The sequence below is a fragment of the Bos grunniens genome, chromosome 7, assembly GCF_055505025.1.
Source record: "Bos grunniens cultivar Pamir isolate PY7600 chromosome 7, Bosgru_T2T1.0, whole genome shotgun sequence".
NCBI lineage: Eukaryota > Metazoa > Chordata > Mammalia > Artiodactyla > Bovidae > Bos > Bos grunniens.
In genome coordinates this window covers 83,280,930-83,302,106 of record NC_141171.1, presented here as the reverse complement: position 1 = coordinate 83,302,106, position 21,177 = coordinate 83,280,930, and the positions used below count along the sequence as shown (strand labels likewise).

The window sequence follows — 21,177 nt, the reverse complement described above, 5'->3', positions numbered from 1 at the left end:
TTGTATGAACCTTGTTAGAATCAACCCAGTAGTACGCAAATAAATACCCATATTTCCAACCACAAAGTTTGGTATAGCTAAAAAAGAACAGGATTTGAAGTCAGGACTCTTAGGTTGGAATCCAGGTCTATTTCTTATTAGCTAGGTGACTTCAGGCAAGTCATTTAACCTAAATGGACCTCTGTTCTCTCACCTGTAAAACTGAGATGATAATACCTGCCTCAGAGGTGGTCTAAAGATTAAATGAGATATTATAAATGAAAATGCTTATAAATTCCTACAAAACATTTGGAAACTATTATTTTTAGCCCTTGATACAACATAAACTATAAAAGTGCTCCTGCTAATAGCTTCTTTAATTTAAAAGAATAATCAACTAAAAATCCACAAATGTTGAGTGTGTTTAGATGAGTATTTCCAAAAGCCTGTACTCACACTTAGTTGTACAGATTGCTAAAGATGAATCCTCTACAGGGTCCTCCTTGGCCTCCTGACTGCATACAATTAATCATGGCTGGCTGCCATTAGATCTGGGACAGCTCTGTCTTATCCTGAGCAAGCCAAGTTCAGAAAACATAACCCTCACAGGAATGCTGAAATGCTAGGCATTAGTACATTCTCCAGATGACAAGTACAACCCTCTGGGAGAATCAGTATTAAAATTAACAACAAATATTAACATAATTACTGTAACATGTAATTAAATTTCTGAAAATATATTCTATAGAAGGAGAAAACTATACAGTACAGAACAAAATCATAATTATTACATGTATAAGTTCTCAATGTCAACTCAAAACACATTACACATTTTTGTCTAGCCCTAAATGTCTTAGAATTACTTTTTCTTCTAGCAAAAGAGAGAGTTGAATTATTTCAATTAAAAAGTCATACATGGAAAAACTTCTGTAATTTTATTCATAGTCTAGACACTGTACAAGCACAACACAGACAGCCATCAATTTAGTTTAAAAAAAAAAAAAGCAGTATAGGACAAAGGGACCGCTCTGAGGTGGCAAGTTTGAAGGGAACCGATCCCTATTTCTCCATTTCAGATTTCCATCTCTTTCTAGCCATGAGGAGCCCAGGAAATAGATTTTGACTCTTTTGTTCTTAGTGTCTAGTACATAGTAGGTGCTTAGTGAAAGCTGTTCCACGAATGGAGATCACTGTTCTACAGATTTCATATCTGTGGTAAGTGAAGAAAATAAATTTAGAACTCTCCCACACCCAGATAAAAAGTTTAAACATTTTTATAAGTAACATATGTTTATTGAAAGACTTTATAAAAATTCTGAAAAGCATGAAAAAGAAAATTAAAATGTCCACCATCCTGCTTTGCATTATTTGTGTTTTCATGTTTTTTTTTTTACAAATACAAGATTATATATATAATTTTGCAGCTTAATGTTTTTACTCTAAAATATATTATCAATATTTCTGCATGTTGAAAAATATAGATCTATTGTTGCTGTTGTTGCTGTTGAGTTGCTCGGTCATGTCTGGCTCTTTGCAACTTCATGGACTGCAGCACATCATATTTCCCTGTCCTTCACCATCTCCTGGAGCTTGCTCAAACTCATGTCCATCAAGTCAGTGATGCCATCCAGCCATCTTGTCCTCTGTCATCCGCTTCTCCTCCTGCTTTCAATCTTTCCCAGCATCAGGGTCTTTTCTAATGAGTTACTTTCTCAACAGATGGCCAAAAGATTGGAGCTTCAGCATCAGTCCTTCCAATGAATATTTAGGACTGATTTCCTTTAGGATTGACTTGTTGGATCTTCTTGTGGTCCAAGGGACTCTCAAGAGTCTTCTCCAACACCACAGCTCAAAAACATCAATTGTTCGTCATTCAGACTTCTTTATGGTCTAACTCTCACATCTATACATGAATACTGGAAAAACCATAGCTTTAACTATATGGACCTTTGTTGGCAAAGTAATGTCTCTGCTTTTTAATATGCTGTCTGGGCTTGTCATATCTTTTCTTCCAAGGAGCAAGCACCTTTTAATTTCGTGCCTGCAGTCACCATCTGCAGTGATTTTAGAGACCAAGAAAATAAAGTCTCTCACTGTTTCTGTTGTTTCCCCATCTATTTGCCATGAAGTGATGGGACTGGATGCTATGATCTTAGTTTTCTGAATGCTGAGTTTTAAGCCAACTTTTTCACTCTTTTTCACGTTCATCAAGAAGCTCTTTAGTTCTTCACTTTCTGCCATAAGGGTGGTGTCACCTGCATATCTGAGGTTATTGATATTTCTCCCGGCAATCTTGATTCCAGCTTGTGCTTCATTCAGCCAGGCCGTTTGCATGATGTACTCTGCATATAAGTTAAATAAGCATGGTAACAATATACAGCCTTGACGTACTCCTTTCCCAAATTGGAACCAATCCACTGTTCCATGTCCGGTTCTAACTATTACTTCTTGACCTGCATACAGGTTTCTCAGGAGGCAGGTGAGGTGGTCTGGTATCCCCATCCCTTTAAGAATGTTCTACAGTTTGTTGTGATCCACACAGTCAAAAGCTTTGGTGTAGTCAATGAAGCAGAAGTAGATGTTTTTCTGGAACTCTCTTGCTTTTTTGATGACCCAATGGATGTTGGCAATTTGATCTCTGGTTCCTCCGCCTTTTCTAAATCCAGCTTGAACATCTGGAAGTTCTTGGTTCACATACTGGTAGAGCCTCACTTGGAGAATTTTGAGCTTTACTTTGCTAGGGTGTGAGATGAGTGCAATTGTGTGGTAGTTTGAACATTCTTTGGCATTGCCTTCCCTTGGGATTGGAATGAAAACTGACCTTTTCCAGTTGTGTGGCCACTGCTGAGTTTTCCATATTTGCTGGCATATTAAGTGCAGCACATTAACAGCATCATCTTTTAAGATTTGAATAACTCAGCTGGAATTCCATCACCTCTGCTATACTCACCATTAATTTTAAATTGTTTGTACTAACAATTAATCCACTGATGACTGTTCAGGTTGGTTCTATTTCTTAATGCTCTTATAAATAATACAACAATTAAAATCCTTATACCCATATCTTAGCATATTTATCATATTATTTTTTCATGAACATGTTTATTCCAAGCACTCATGCTAAGAGGTGAAATCTGAAAGCAAATAACTCAGAGAACCTGTACCTAAAGTCTTAATAGAAATTGAGCTAAACAAGTATTTTTAAAATGGGAGTTCCTCTGCTTCTAATTAAATTGCAACCATTAGTTATGACCCACTTTAAGTTCTAAATCTTCCCTGAAGACTTTTCTTTTTTTGTTTTTACTTTTCAAATTGAGGTTAGTTTTTATTTTCTCTGATCATTTAAAGTACCTAATGTCTGCATCCAATATTTCAATACATAGTTTTTCATTCAATCAATACTTAAGTATGTACTACGATTAGCTCACTGTGTTAGGGAAACATATCAAATTTGATAAAGGTTACACATAACTTCTGCCCCTCAGGAAGCTTTCAGTTAAACTTTTTACTTTCTCCATTTTTTTTTCAAATATGTTTTTTCATCCTCAACATTTTATAAGTAGCTTTAAGGCAAGGATTGTAATATAATTTGTTCACGAAATTCCTTTAGGAGTGTTATAAACATTATATTAAGACTTAGGATTCAAGTATATTTTTAGTTTTTATGGACAACATGGTTCAATGGAAGAATTCTGAATCCAAGGTTGGGAGATCTTTATTTATGCTTTATCACATTAAGGTTTTGGCAGGTGATGGCACATTTCTGGATTTCAGTGTCTTATTTTAAGTTGTAGAAGTTAGGGATAATATAAAAGATCTTGGAGTTCCTTTAGTCCCTAAATTCTGAGACAGTTATGCTCAAATAGACTACTTTGCAAAATGCAAGCTCTGAACAAATACCTGTGGAATAAAATGAAAACTATGAATTAAAAAGGAAAGGTTAATGACAGAATGAGAAATCATCATTGCACAAAGGCTAAAGTATAAGGACTTTTCAAATAAAGTGAATAAATGAAGCTTCTCCAGAACATGACAGCCTTATTAAAAAATGGCTATAGCCTCAATACGGAGAAGGCAATGGCACCCCACTCCAGTACTCTTGCCTGGAAAATTCCATGGATGGAGGAGCCTGGTAGGCTGCAGTCCATGGGGTCGACAAGAGTCGGACACGACTGAGTGACTTCACTTTCACTTTTCACTTATTGGAGAAGGAAATGGCAACCCACTCCAGTGTTCTTGCCTGGAGAATCCCAGGGATGGTGGAGCCTGGTGGGCTGCCGTCTATGGGGTTGCACAGAGTGGGACACGACTGAAGCGACTTAGCCGCAGCAGCAGCATAGCCTCAATAATATAGTTTCAGAGAGTTCTATGTTTTATAACTTGATTTCACACTGCATTAAAACACACACAAACACACACACACTAGAGCTTGAATCAAACTGCATTCATATCAGATCAGATCAGTCACTCAGTCGTGTCCGACTCCCTGCGACCCCATGAATCGCAGCACGCCAGGCCTCCCTGTCCATCACCAACTCCCGGAGTTCACTGAGACTCACGTCCATCGAGTCAGTGATGCCATCCAGCCATCTCATCCTCTGTCATCCCCAACTCCTCCGGCCCCCAATCCCTCCCAGCATCAGAGTCTTTTCCAATGAGTCAACTCTTCGCATGAGGTGGCCAAAGTATTGGAGTTTCAGCTTTAGCATCATTCCCTCCAAAGAAATCCCAGGGCTGATCTCCTTCAGAATGGACTGGTTGGATCTCCTTGCAGTCCATTACCACCATCTAATTAATAGTGTAGATCAAAAGTTAGACTGGCACAAGAATTATTCATCCTGGGAAAGCTTCCCTAAAATGTTAGAATGAATAATTGACTTTCTCTTGTAAATTTCTGGGAGTTGGATTACCAACAACTTTTAAAATGATATTTCTAGTTATTGGCTCATTTTGTAAAGAAATTTTCTCAGTCAAGTTTAACATTGATATCAGCATGGCTGTAATATCAGTCTTTTCTTATCAAATGAGAACCATTAGTATTGTTTAGAGTGAACTACTTGCATTTTATAACATACTCTGAAAATAATATTTCTGAAAAATGTCAATGAGCCAGTTTGAGCAGACTGAGAGGTTCAGGAAGATGTACAATGATTGATGGCATTATGACACTTGAAAAATTATTCTCCTTTGACTGTGACATGAACAATGGTTCTAAAGTCAAAAACCAAAAGTCAATTTGTATGTGGGCTAACTGGAGAAGGAAATGGCAACCCACTTCAGTATTCTTGCCTGAGAAATCCCATGGACAGAAGAGCTTGGTGGGCTATAGTCACGGTGTTGGAAAAGAGTCAGACATGACTTACTGACTAAACAAGAAGAACAAACTGTACATGATACACATACAATTCAATTCCAGGTGAACTGAACAATCAATGAGAAAAGGCCAAACTTTAAAGCATTTAGAAGAAAATATGTTTAGGATCTTAGGATAGTGATGTTCTTTTTTTTAAGGCAGAAAGTGAAACCATGAAGATAAAGATAGATAAATTCAATTACATTAGAAGCATAAGAAATAAGTACAAACATCTTAAAGAGATGGAAGAAATCACAAATTGAGAGGAAATACTGCAACATATGCTACTAACAAAGGATTATTATCCAAAGGTACAAACAATTAAAAAAAACCCCAACATAATTTAAAAGCATATGCCAAAGACTACAGAAACTTCCAAGAAGAGGGAACAGTGGGGCCAAATAAGCATATGATAATTATCTCAACTTCATTAGAAACGAAGGAAGTTTCAACCAAGCAAATAAAAAACAGGATAAAGTATTTTACACCAGATTAGCAAAAACAAAAATGTCCAACAATAGCAAAGATCACAGAGAACATGAAATGACAAGAATGAATTACTACTGGCTGGAGTGTAAACATTTGAAACCACTTTAGATAACAATTTGGCAATAACTGTCCAGGTATATGAAGATTTATGTACTTATAACCAGGAATTCTGCTTCTAGTTACATACTCTGGCAAATATTTGCATATGTGTGTCAGGAGATAGTAAACAAATGTGCATTGTTTATAATAGTGAAAAACTGAAAACCCCCCAAATTTCTCTCTACAGAAAAAATGAGCAAGTAAATTATAGAATTTTCACACAATGGCATGCACACATGCATGAATCTCAAACGTGAGATGTTGAGCAAAAAAGCAAGGCACAAAATAATACACAATATGGTTCTATCTACTTAAAGTCAAAAATACGCAAGACTATATATATAATGTTACTCTTGGAACACTGGTATGTATGTATCTGTGTATACACGTAATAGTTTGGGATCTTATTTGTTCTCTCATTACAATGCTCTCAGATTTTGGAGTCTTGTGATTTTGGCTGTTGTGAAGATGGTGACACAGAAGGGGCAAGTTGAGTACTATGCATAAAGGATTCCATTTCAGTTATAATGAGTCAGCCTGAAGTGACCATACGATACCCAAATAGAGACAGATGCTGAGTAGGTAAATGCTTATAATATATAAGCTTATAAATGTAGAGCTCAGGGGAGATTACTGGACTACATGTACAGAGATAGCAGTCACTGTCATATCACTGGCCGCTAAAGACAAATGAGTTGAAGAGACTCCCAGAGATAGTCTACCAGAGACAAAAAGTTTGGTATAGAATCCTGTGCATGTGTGCGTGCTCAGTCACGTCCGACTCTTTGAGACTCCTCGGACTGTAGCATGTCAAGCTCCTCTGTCCCTGGGATTTCCCAGGCAAGAATACTGGAGTGGGTTGCCAGTTCCTTCTTCCAGGGGATCTCCCAACCCAGGGATCAAATTCATGTCTCCTGCACTGACACATGGGTTCTTTAGCACTGAGTCAATGTGGAACGCCTTATAGAATCTCAGGAAATGTGAAAATTGCAGAGGCAGATGGCAAGAGAGAGAGATGAATAAAAGATTGAAATAGAATGATTCAAAAGTTATGGGGAGAATTAGGGAAGAGAGTTGTCGCAGAAGCCAAGAACCCAGTGTTTTCTGTATGCCCACGGCTTGTGCTACTCCCATTTCCCACCCAAAATGCTGGGTTTCCATACAACTTTGACTGCTGAATCTGTAAACACACATTAGGTAAATTATTTCACCACTAAGAATTATCTGGAGTTGAAAAGAATAACCTGGAAGGATGTTGTTATGCTTGTGATTCATTATAGACAAGAAGAACAGACAATGTTTTCTTTGGGGAGGAAAGATAGTCTTAAACTCTCAGACTGCAGCCATCACAGCAAAAATCTAGCCAAATGGCCAATGGTCAATGCCTGCCTGGCCACCAATGTAGGGCATCTGAAGTAGCTCTTTCTCTCGCATTATGATGAAAATTATATCTATATCTATCTATCTATAAACAGAGAGAGAGCGAGAGAGAGCTTTCCTTTACTACCAACTTGCCTGACACCCACACATCTCATCTCTGACTCTCCTCTGGGACTGGGTAAAGGTCAGATGTGCAGCAGGGATGAAGATGAGAGATGAGGTAAGGGCAATGCAATGGAGAGAAACAACTGAGCACTGGCTGGGACATACATTACCTGGCAATAAGAAAAGTCAAGTACTTAATGGGTTGTTTTTCAGAATGTAACAAATCAAACCATCATCAAAATGATGACAAAAAACAGGCAAGTCCAAGTATTAGGTACTTGCTACTATCAAATAACTAGGCAGCTATCATACCGGCCTTGAGAGTTGCCTTTATGGAACAAACTCAGAGAAACATCTTTTAAATGCAAAAGTTATAAATAATGGGCTTAAAGATTTGACATTACCAAAGTTACCACTGTATTTTCAAGTTAAATATTAGTATTTTAAAAAATATTTGAACCTCAAATAAATGGGAAAATAGCTACACATTTCTAGTTGACCTTATAAAAACCAAAAGTGTCTCCCAAATAAATTAACAGACTGAAGTCATCAGGATTCAGTAAAACAAGTGTTGAACATTGTCTGGAATTCAACAGGCCAAGACAGCATTTCACTGGTCTGAGAAAATGAAAATAAGCTGAAGCTTTTTTTTTCTGGCAACCAAAATGGCAAATAAAATAAACTGCATTAGCTATTTTCAATTAAATTCCTAAACATTTTTTTCTAATGAATATTCCTTTGCTGTTTATCAAGAACAATATGAAAATAGAAATATGCTTTGAAATGAGTAATTTTGAATAAAACACAGAAAAGAGAATTATGAAGAGTAAACAACCAATGCTAAAATGCACTTGTATGCCTTATAGATATTGGAAAAGAATGATTATACAATTTCTCTGTAAAATATTCATATTATGAGTCCAAAAATAAGATTATCTAGTTCTATCCAACTCAACATCTAAAGTCACAAGACATTAAGATAAATACGTCCATAATCCACAACCATGCCAGAATTTATGCAAGAATTTCATGATAAATTGAAGGATTTTGTCCTTCTTACTTTATTTAGATAAATAACATTACTCTGATAATTCATTAGATGAGCAATATCGAAGTCCATACATACTTTAAAAAAATTAATACTTGAAAAATCTTATGTTAAACTTTCTGTATTCCTTACAAGTTTTGAAGTGGTATAGGTGACATTTGCTTCTAGTGATCTGTGCCTATAAAAGTAGAAAATTGTCATATTAATAGAAAATGATTTTCTACAACTTTAGTTTTAAGATAGGCCACTGTTTTTTGCTACTTGGTGTGCTACAAGTGAAGTTTCCCTCACTAGACTAGAAGCTTCTCAAGTAGAATGACTCTGCTTTACACACCCGAGCTCATACATGTTCCAATGAATTCATGTTTTAATTAACAAACAAATAACCAAATGAGGTAAACAGTATTATCAAGAAGGCTCAGTAAGTTAAGCAACCTGCTCAAAGCCACACAGCCAGTAAACACGCATGTGAGCAGGCAGGCAAGTCAACAATGGGATGAGGACATTAGTCTAGGTTTCCCTTACTCCCAAATCCATACCCTTCTTGTTACATCTGTGTACGGGAGTCATTCATTCTTATTTCTATTTCAGAGGAAGGCAGCTTGGTGTTGTTCAGTGTGTCTGAAAAAAGTACTCTAAATGAAAAAGATTTCACTCTAAAAAAATGAAATCTGTGGTCCAAAATGTTTGGAAAATATTTATTTTTCTCCATTAAGTCCTGTAAGTGTTTCATGTGTATATTATACATTTAAAGCTATTGAAGTTCTTCCATAAACTTGTTTAATTATTAAGTAAAATGAAAGCAAGGTACAGGAGAGTGTATGTAGAAAACTAGAGTGTGCGTGTACACACACACACATATTTATATGTATTGTGTATGTGCATTTATATATATATATATAATATCAGAATATCTCTGGAAGGATTCACAAGAAACTAGCAATGGCTGACTCTGGAGAGAGGAACTTGAGCTGAAGGACGGATAATTTTTGCTGGATATTCTCTTAAACTATCAAGATTTAAAAAAACTATTTATACACAGATTATATTTTTAATGTTTTACGAAAAAGAAACGTAGATTGGTTATCCTGTTTTACAAATGAATTTGGCAGCCGAAACCTCTTTTTTCACTCTCTCTCAACTACTAATATCCCAAGAAACTAGTGTTTCTGGAACAGCCTGCATTGATTTCTTTCTCTAGAATGTAACATCTACTAGCCTGAACCCAAAAACGTATTATAGTGGTCCAATGAAGGAAATTAAAAACACAGAAAACACACACACACATACATAACTCTACTTAAGGCTACCCAAAGAAGTGGAAAACACATGGGCAGAAAATAATGCCCTGCCACGGAGGTTAGCGACTCCTAACGAACCAGGGACCAGGGGTGATCGTTTTGCCGCAATGTGGAACCAGCTGTTGGTTTCCTGCTGCTGCTGTAACTAATTACCATAACACAGCAGCTTAAAACAACACAAATTCATTATCTTACAGTTCTGGAGGTCAGCAATCTGACCCACGTCTCACTAGGCTAAAATGAAGTTGTTGGCAGAGCTGTGTCCTCTCTGGAAGCCCCAATGGAGAGTTTTCCAGAGGCTACTCCCTTTCTCCATCCTCAAAGCCAGCAATGGCAGATGGGCACCTTCTCCTAGCATCTCACTCTGACCCTGCTTCCTTGGTTTCATTTCTTCCTCTGACTCTTCTGCCCCTCTCTTCTTTAATAGCCTTTGTGATACACAGGACCTATCTGGTTAATCCAGGATAATTTAGCCACTTTTAGGGTCAGCTAGTTAGTGACTTTAATCTATCTGCAACCTTAATTTTCTTCTAAATTTCTTCTTAAATTTCTTCATGTGCTCTAACATAGTGTCAGTTTCCAGGAGTTAAGAGGTAGACATCTTTGTACTGGGGGCATGGAGGAGGGAGCATTAGTCTAGTCTTAACTTGGTTATGGCTCAAATATTATTCTAATCTATGAGTTTAAACGTTTCAGGATCACTTAAAAGAGAAACAGACCTGAGTAAGTACAGGACTCCCAAGGCCCAGAGCTAAAAGAAACCTCCAAGCTGACTGGAGGAGACATCTGCAAGGTCTTTGCAATATGAACTGAAATGCAAAACAATCCACACTGGGGCTTCTTATCTAGAGATGAACTGAACCGGAATCATTGAGAGAGGCTGGCAGTCACATAATCCATCATCTACTCTATCCACTATTTACTGCATGCTTACCATGGGTCAGCAGAGAAGGCAATGGCACCCCACTCCAGTACTCTTGCTGGAAAAGCCCATGGGCGGAGAAGCCTGGTAGGCTGCAGTCCATGGGGTCTCTAAGAGTCAGACACGACTGAGCAACTTCACTTTCACTTCTCACTTTCATGCATTGGAGAAGGAAATGGCAACCCACTCCAGTGTTCTTGCCTGGAGAATCCCAGGGACGGGGGAGCCTGGTGGGCTGCCGTCTGTGGAGTCACACAGAGTCGGACACGACTGAAGTGACTTAGCAGCAGTAACAGTACCATGGGTCAGAGACTGTGCAACATGCTTGGGATACAAAGGGAACAAACAAATGCTCCAAGGCAGAAGTAACCTTGAGTGCTGAGCTCCCCTGAATCTACACTAACAACAGCCTTTGTCTAGGGGATAACAGCTGCTTCACTGACAGCTCTAATGAGTAAGGTTGTTAAAGAACCACAGACAATGCCACCTTCATGGGTGTATGACTATGCTGTCAGTCACACAAGGCCACAAGCTTAGAGGGGCTTCATCTCTGCTTTCATGTTCTGTTGTCACTATCTTCAAATTCTTAATAATTCTGAACAAAGGGGCTCTGCGTTTTCATTTTGCACTGGGCCTGCAAATTATTATAATCTGTCCAAACCCGGCACTTTCAGTGACCTTTGTACACCAGACTCAAATCAAACCTAACAACTGCTCATATTTATTTGGGGCCAATAAACAATGGGACTCAAAAAAAAAACTGGTTATGTACTGCTGTATGGACTCATGCTGTCCTCTTCAGAACCTAGTTTTGATCCTTAATTGCCCTAATCACCAGTAAACCTCTTTTCTAACACTTAAAAAGCACTTGCTTTTTTTCTTCAGGGAGATACTTGAATTTTTACACTGGTAGTTTTTTTGTTTTTTTTTTTTAACCTATAAATAAATAAGAATGAATGCAGTTTCCTGCCAAATAAATACTCTGCTTTGTGAGGTTTCTCCTTCTCCTCCCTTGCCTTCTCTTTCTCTCTTGAAGTTCTGTGGTCTTTTGTTTTACAGTAAGAGAATTTGGTTTCTATTTTAATTAGATTTGCCCATTATTTTTGTACTTGGTAGTGGACTCGATTCTTAGTATTCTCAAAATTACCCACTCTAATTAATTCCTTGGCTCACAAAGCAGCAAACATGTCATGAGTGCCATCCCGTGCTGTGACCTACCTATCTCCTTCTCTTCTGATCTATTGAGTAGCAGTCTGCCCCAAATCGTTCCTGAATATTTTTCTGGGCTTTTCATGGAATGGGTGACCCAGGATCATGTGGCAGCCAGACGTTTTAAAGGAGACAAACTATCTTGGACAATCATCAACTTCATATGACTTTTACATAAAATGAGTATCATATAAATGATACAGAAAAAAGAACAAACAAAAAACATTTCTTCACAAAGGATACACATAATGTGGTATTACTGGCAAATGTAGAGGGTCTCTGCTCAAATTCTGGGAGATGTTCTGTCTGTCTTAAGGAAATGTGCCAGAAACTGTGAGAAGGCAGATGGAAGCAATCTACAAAATTCTGAGGATTCTGATTTTGAATTAAAAAGATTAAACTTTACAGTTGACTTTAAAAATACAACCAAAGTGTAAAGTAAAACTATTGTATAGAATGTTTTTAAAACAACTCACTATACGTCACAACTGGTGACAAGTCACTGTGAGATAAGGCAGAACAAGCCATGGAGGATTCAGTCTATGTGCTCAGAATGACCTATCTGCATTTTTTGCCCTTAAAGAGTTTATTACGTGTATAGTATCACAATTTCAAGAAAAGCTCAGAAGTCACAACTAAACTGCAATCCAGTCCACACAGAAAGCTGTTGACTACAGTTGTGTGTTATATTTATATAACTATCTTTACTAAGTACTACACACTCTCTCACTGTGATATCTTTATGATTACATAAATTACCAACTTTTTTCAAGAATTTTTTTTTAGTGAACTAATGTTTATTTTGAGGAAGTAGCATAAATGCAACATATGGTTCCAGTAGTGTTTTAACTGGTACAATTTGGTCTTATTTCTTTAAATGTCCCACTGCAATCAGAGTCTCTTTAAAAATGTAAAAATAATCATAATTATCCAAAATTCATAGTGGATGAAGCTTTTACATGGCATTCAGAAGTATCATTAACAAATGTAATGAGATCAATGTTTTGTAAAAGCATTGGTTTGATTTGCCAAAATGTATGACTGGCTGTAGCATTTAATTATTAAGGCTTGAACAGACACATTCAGTAAATAACTGATTAGCAATTTAAATAACCATTGTTACCTAACTGATCTTATTTTGCTCTTATAAGAAAACTATGTATGTATGTATCTCGGCTTTGATCATCTGCAATCTGAACTATATAATTACTGACTTTTCTCCTTGCCTTTTATTGTTTTCTCCTTCAGCCCATCTTCCAACTGCTATGAATGAACTACCTTGCTACAACACAAGTCTGATTATTACTTTGTACTCCAGCAAGGCTTTAGTTGAAACTCCCTTGGCATAGCAAAAAAAATTATTACAAAATGTCTAGCTTCATGTCTGCCTTTTTGGCTCTAACTAGCCAGTGCACTTCCACAACCAACTTCTTGTCATCCACCAAATGCATCATTCAGTCTTCATTGCCATAGTTCTCCATACTGTTCCCTCAGTTTGAGAACTCTTTCTCCTACCTTCTTTACTTGGTAGGCTCCTACTCTTCACTAAAAGCCAAGTTCAGCTGTCCTTGCTTCTGGGAAACCTTCCTAGGCAGAGGAATTAATTATCTTCTGTTCTACAGCAGCACATCTTAAATCAAGTAGGTCTTTGTTCCTGTAACCACTGCGGTGTAACAAACCACCCTCAACTTAGTGGTACAAAACAATGATAATTTTATTACGCTCATACTTTCTGTGAATCAGAAATACGGAAAGGGCACAGTGAGGATAGTTTGTTGTTGTGCCTTGGTGTCCGGGCCTTAACTGGGGGATACTGGAAAACTGGGCTGACACAGTGGCTGGGAGTTGGAGTCCTCTTAAAGCTCATTCACCCATATCTGGTGCTTGGCTGGGAGCCCTGAAAGACTAGGACTGGTTCCTAGAGACTCTTCAGTGGCCTGGCTTCCTTGTAGCCCGGCAGCCTAGGTAGTCAGGCTTCTTCCATGAAAGCTTAGGGCTGTAAGCATGAGGTGCCACTGCTGACTTCTTGTTCAGTTGCTCCGTCATGTCCAGCTCTTTGCGACCCCACAGACTGCAGCACGCCAGGCTTCCTGTTCTTCACTATTTCTCGGAGTTGGCTTAAACTCATGTCTATTGAGTCGATGCCATCCAACCATCTAATCCTCTGTTGCCCTCTTTTCCTCCTGCCCTCAATCTTTCCCAGCATCAGGATCTTTTCCAATGAAAGTATCAGAGTTTCAGCTTCAGCATCAGTCCTTCCAATGAGTATTCAGGGTTGGTTTCCTTTAGGATTGAGTGGTTTGATCTCCTTGCTGTCCAAGGGATTCTCAAGAGTTTTCTCCAGCACCACAGTTTGAAAGGATCAATTCTTTGGTGCTCAACCTTCTTCATGGTCCAGCTCTCACATCCATACATGACTACTAGAAAAACCATAGCTTTGACTATGTGGACTTTTGTCAGCAAAGTGATGTCTCTGGTTTTTATCCTCTGATAAAGCAAAAGCATCACTTCTTCTGCATTCTACTGTTTACAAACACATCAAAAGCCCATCTAGATTTAAAGGGAAGAGACATAGAAACCACTTTTAAAGGAAGGAATATCAACCACAGACTTTAATTCTGCACATCTTTGGTCACTTATGTTGCAAGCAATTGGAGAACAAGGACTATGATTTAGAATCACTGTTTCTTTCAAAATTTGGCACAATTCCTAAAAGAACAAACTGTGTGTGTTGAAATAGACTAAGAAATGTCTTGTTGAGGGTGTTTGCCTTTTTTCTCTTAGAGCTGAGCATGAAAAAAGCTTTAGCTAGTTTCATACACAATTTGCACAGAATAAAAACCATTCCAGATCAGAAGGGCAACTCTAGATTTTTAGAAATGCAATCACATAAAACTTATATTTAAGGAAGGAAATTTTAATTTCTTACAGCTTTTGCTGACCATTAGTTAGCTCACTTTCCATTATGAAGTAACTTATTTTTTTTTTCAAGTAGTTTTGGATGTTTACAAATTTATATGCTTACCAGTTCACACAAATACCACTAAGTTTGGTTATACTCCACTTCACTGGAATGTTTGGGAAGGGAGATCTATGGTTAAATGAATGGTGTTTCAATCCTCGTGGCTAAAACCCTCACTAGCAAATGCTGGTCAACTTCTAAGTAAACACACACTCAAAAGACTCTAGTTAGTTGGATTTTCTATTAAGTTTCATTAAACTGTTGTTCTTGTTATTATTATTACTTAAGCTTTAGGACTGTTGATTAATCTAAACTTCTGCTATCTGCTTATTGAGAAACTACAAGGAAAAATAAGAAGCAATTACACTTTCATTCCTACTGCAAGTAAAAGTCAGAAGTGAAATAACATCTTCAGCTCCATGCATCCTTTATTCTGAGAAGAAATGTGACTCCTGTTAGCAACAGGGAATTATCACCCACAATCTCACCATCGATGACCAATGAAGAAGAGGGGTCAGATTTCAAAAATCAGAAACCATAAACAGAAATTAAAATGTTACACCAAGAAATTCTAACACTTGTTTGGAATTAGGAAAAGCTGTCATCCATAAATTCACATGTGGCCCCAAAAGACAACCATGAAAATTGAACAGGCTATAGACATGCAAGGAAAACAGTCAGTGAGATTCTACAGCCTGATCATAATGTCCCTTAAATATATATATATATATATATATATAACCCCCAAAGTCTTCTCAAAATGTTAGTGGGCCTCTATGGATGGAGAAACAGAGAAACTTTCAAAATCTTCTTTTATTTATTTATTTTTTCTTTATTTTTATTTTTTCCACTTTACAATATTGTATTGGTTTTGCCATACATCAACATGCATCTGCCATGGGTGTACACGTGTTCCCCATCCTGAACCCCTCTCATTCTTTTTTTTTTTTTTTGGCTTTCTGTAAAAACAGGCCCCTTTATCAAACTGAAAAAGAAGAAAGATGTTTGGCATTTCCTAATCTATTACTGAACATGTTTCTCTTAATGTAACTAAGAAATTTGGCAGTGACTAGAAGGAGCACTGAAGATTCCATTTGTAAGAATCTTAAATTTCCAGAAGGCAGGAACCATGGTTGTCTTTGTGTAGTTTAACCACACACAGGAGATTAATGATTTAGGAAAGAATTGTTCTTAACAAAGTGTTTTTGAACAAACTAAGGATATTTTTTAGAAATGTTATAAATAATAGATTTTTCTCAGATCACAAAGACCACTTAGCCTACAATATAAACAAACTATTAGAAAATATTAAGGAGAACTAGCAGTCAACATAATTATAATAACCAGTTTTTCATACACTCCTTACTTCGATTAATATTTTTTTATTCAATTTTATTTTATTTTATTTTTTAAATTTTATTTTATTTTTAAACTTTACAATATTGTATTAGTTTTGCCAAATATCGAAATGAATCCGCCACAGGTATACCTGTGTTCCCCATCCTGAACCCTCCTCCCTCGATTAATATTTTATCAGTGTAAGGCACTATGCTAGCCTATGAGATGAACAAATAAAACATAATCTCAGAATTTGAAAATCTCACAGTCCAGCTGAGCAAAAATGTATTTCAATCATTAAATATAACATGCTGTGATCAAGTATGTACATAGTATTGATTTATAAGGTTAAAAAACATTTTAAGTTCAAAATCTAGATGTCAGGAACACATCTGTGTTTATATAAGGCTTACTTGTACTTGCAGTTGTACACATAAAAATTAACATGTTACACATAAAACGCTATTTGATGTTTACTACATGGTGATTTCCGGTAACTCCTGAAGAGATAGTTGACTGTTAAGATCAAAAATAAGCTTTATTCATAACAGTTATAACCGCTTTCTTTTTTCAAGCAACTTTTCCCATAAAGAAAATGGAATTGACTGCTATATCAGAACACTGAATATTTAAGGGAAACATTTGTTTATATTCATGAGAGTTTCATTAAAATAATAGTAGACAATATCCAGACAAATCCAATCCAAATATCCAACATTTAGGTGGGATGAGGTTAAAAGGTTATTTCCACATCTGAATTTCCCTGCTAGGTCCAAAGTTATAGTATTGCATTTTCAGGATAGAAGGGAATAGAGTAACATTTAGGTTTCATTCGAAGTTATGAGTCTAGGGACTTCCCTGGTGGTCCAGTGGCTAAGACGTCATATTCTCAACGGAGGGGGCCCAGGTCTGATCCCTGGTCAGGGAACTAGATCCCACATACTACAACTAAAAACCCCACATGCTGTGACCAAGACCTGGTACAGTCAAACAAATAAATACCTAAATAAATAAACATTAAAACAAAGTTATGAATATAAATTTTCTATATTATTTTCTCTCCTTATTTTGGGTGTTGAATCATAATAAAAAAATATTCCTTAGGGTGAAATAGTTACTTCTTAAAATAAACATTTGGTAAAAACAAATAATGAATTTTCCTAAGTCTTTTTATGAAAACTTGAGCTTCAAATATAGAAATTTTAAAATTCTATAACATCCTAGTGGATGCAAGCAACAAAAACTATTTGAGGTTTTTATAAAGTAATATATATGCATATTACAAAGAATTTAAAAAATTCATTAAAATAGAGTAAAATAAAGATTATCCCAGGTGGTGCTAGTGGTAAGGAAGCAATCTGCCAATGCAGGAGATGTAAGAGAGGAGGGTTCAATCCCTGGGTGGAGAAGATCTGCTGGAGGAGGGCATGGCAACCTACTCCAGTATGCTTGCCTGGAGAATCCCAGGGACAGAGGAGTCTGGTGGGCTACATGTAATTCATGGTGATCGCAAAGAGTCGGACACGACTGAGCAACTAAGCACAGGTACAAATCTGACCTATTACAGAGGATAATTGCTTTGTGTTTGCTGGCTGATGTATGCGCCAAATTCTTTTTTCTTAAACATGAAATAAATGGCTATTATTAACTTGGAGATAAGGTAAAGGTTCTTTTTTTCACAGAATTCAGGAAGAGTCAGAGTGGACAAGGCATCTGAGCCTTGTGTGCACAGGACAAATAAAAGGACAAAAACAAAACAAAGGTGATTTACTCATTGGGAAGTTTCTTATTCGCTGATATACTGATATTTTAATTCAAGGATACATAATTATGCTCCGATGTCACTCTGCCACACATGAAATTGAAGAGAATAATTTAGGAGGTAAAAAGATGACTTGATAAGAAGAGAATCTTGACCTTTTTTGGTGCAAATAAAAATCCCAACTAGAAATTTTAGATGTTCCACGAACAACAGTTAACAGCTGTTAAATGTTCTCCTTATACCAAGTACTGTGTTAAAATCCTTATTCATATAATTGTCACAACAACCCTATGTCCTATATGGTTTCTGTTTTCCAGACGAGAAACCAAACCTTAGATATTGAGCAACTCACCCAAGTTCTCACTATTCATAAATGGCCAATGTGGGACTCGGACCCAGGCCTGCTGGCCTTCTCCATGCTTTTAACCAGTGCCTCTTTCCCTTTTTCTCTTTGCCTCAAATGTTTTTTTCTTTCATTATTACATGCTTACACTCTACTAACCCTTGAATCCTCAGCTAAAATCCTACACCTTCATGGAACTTGCCTTGTCTCTTCGTCTTGTCACTTTGTCTCTCTGAAAATCTCATATCACACATCATTATAAAATTATCCTAATATAAAGTAAAGTAGTTCTACTCAAAAAAAGATAGCCTTATGTGTTACCTGGCTAATTATAATGTGTGAAATTGAAAGCTGGGCCATTTACAGCAAATATTTCTTAAAGTGCAAAAAGGCATTTACAGTCAGATTATAAACTCTAATTTTCCCTAAACTCATTAACATCACCATCTTAATGGACGTATACTTAACAAACATTTGAAGGTGAATTATGCTTTACTGGATATTGTCTGCATAATATTAAATTGACATGGCCACTGCCCTCTTTGAGCTTACAATCTAAAACAGATGTCATGGTATAAACAAGCATAGAAAGAGACAAAGGTGCCTACATACATCTGTTCAACAACTGAAATACAATGCATGAAATATTTATATTATGTTCCAGTCACAGTGCAAGTTGGGTGTGTGTGTGTGTGTCTGTGTGTGTCTGTATGTGCATGCAGAAGATTGAAATGTTCACATTCAGGGTCGAGGTAAGGATTTTTCAAATGCAGGTTTTGTCTGTATAAGAAAGAAGGCAATGGCTCACATCTGGGCAACTGGGACTTTACTACAAGAATACAGATGTCAATCACCACAAAATAACCACTGTACACATGTGAACCAGATGCTTCCATGTAAAATAACCCAGGGTGTTTCACAGATGAATCACTGAAAACGTAATTACACATCAGTCCCAGTTTATTGGTAACAGGTCCACTTATGTGGAAGCCATATGGTACTATCCATCCTGAAGTAGTGGAAAATACAAAAATGGGTACTTTTAGATGCTAAAATATAAACTCTTCTTCTGCTGCTTTGCTGTATTATCCTTGTGGCGAGGTAAGTGATAATTACATGTGTTCAATCAAATGTCTTTGGGACAGATGTCTATTGCCGCATTTTACTAGTAAAGATTGTGCCAATAAAGTTTACATTATATCCTCTCCATTTCAAAGGAATTAACTTCAACAGAAAATAAAATGTTTAGTGACCACACAACTCTTCTATATCTAATTAATGACTGTTAGGGTAAATATTCATTTACAGTACCTCAGAATGTGAGCTCAGTATTAAACTACTACAAAGGTTTTCTTTTCCATGTAGTTTAAATATTGATTCAATATATATGCATTCATTGCAGTTAAACAAAACCCATGGAAAAGCTGTCAGGAATCATCTAAGTTCTGCAGCATTGATTCTCTGAGCTCCAAGGGTCACTAGTCTGTGTTTCATAAAGCTGTCTACCCATTTACATAATCGATGGCTTGTGTTTCGCATGTGTCAGGGCACTGTCTGACTAGAGATGGTCCTCTTTAGTTAAAGCAAAGCCTTTTAAGAGTTTAGTTTTATTCTTCAAAGAGGCTTTTTAAAACAAATAAAATCAGCATGCCAACGTCTACTTCTATGGAAAACTCTGGTTAGGAAACGATATACCAGGAGGGCACACAGCATCAAAGGCGTCTAGAGTATTGTATCCACCCATCCCTGCTGTATTCTAAGGCTGAGGTAGAAACAGTTGGGAGTATTCTCAAATAATCTGGGCCCTTGGGACAAAATACTGAGCGGTATTTTAATGCTCTAACCAGGTGTTTGTTTGGTTTTTTTTTTTTTTCTGTTTATTGTTTGACTACATAGTCAAAAATGCCTTGGTATATTGATTTGCTATGTCTTCCCCTTTCCATAAAAGGGAAAACTCAAATCTGTTACCTCAAATTACCCGGTGTTTTCAATAATGTAAAAAAACTTTTATGCAATGTTTGATACATACTATATAAACACATATAAGATAAAATCATCATAATAAATCCAACTAATACATTGCTAAAATAAAACTAATACATTGCTACCACTTAATTTAAAAATATAAAATCACCAATATGGGTAAATCCAACATGCTTCTTCACAACCTTCTCTCCTTGTCTGCCTGCAGAGGAATAACCTTATCCTATTATTGTGTGTTAATCATTACTTTGCCTTAAAAGGAGAGTTTTATAACATATGTCATCGTCGTCACTCAGTTGTGTCTGATTCTTTGCGACCCCATGGACTGCAGCACTCTAGGCCTCCCTGTCCATCACCAACTCCCAGACCTTGCTCAAACTCAAGTCCATTGCGTGGTGATGCCATCCAACCATCTTATCCTCTGTCATCCATTCTCCTCCTGCCTTCAATCTTTCCTAGCATCGAGGTCATTTCCAATGGTCAACTAGAATTTCTCATAGGTAATATGCCTAGGATCTAAATTCCTAGGTCATGCTGTATGTGAATGCTTCAACCTTTTTATAGAACAATCCAGACTGTTTTTCAAAATGTTTGACCTAATTTTCATTCCCATTCAGTTCAGTTCAGTCGCTCAGTCATGTTGGACTCTTCGCGACCCCATGAATCACAGCACGCCAGGCCTCCCTGTCCATCACCAACTCCCGGAGTTCACTCAGACTCACGTCCATCGAGTCAGTGATGCCATCCAGCCATCTCATCCTCTGTCGTCCCCTTCTCCTCCTGCCCCCAATCCCTCCCAGCATCAGAGTCTTTTCCAATGAGTCAACTCTTCGCATGAGGTGGCCAAAGTACTGGAGTTTCAGCTTTAGCATCATTCCCTCCAAAGAAATCCCAGGGCTGATCT

General features: G+C 37.1%; 1 protein-coding gene across 7 annotated transcripts in view; it reads right to left on the bottom strand.

Annotated features, from left to right (window-relative positions):
* The window catches only part of XRCC4 (X-ray repair cross complementing 4), a 329,942-nt gene that overhangs the window by 42,483 nt on the left and 266,282 nt on the right, over positions 1 to 21,177 (bottom strand). For 2 of the 7 annotated variants that reach the window (XM_086412869.1, XM_086412868.1), the window contains exon 8: positions 592 to 21,177. This exon is cut by the window's right edge and continues 18,413 nt beyond it. The exons of the other annotated variants lie outside the window; for them this stretch is intronic. The gene's annotated coding sequence lies outside the window, so the exon portion shown is untranslated. Of the gene's footprint in view, positions 1 to 591 lie in introns of those variants that run through there. 7 annotated transcript variants of the gene reach the window in all.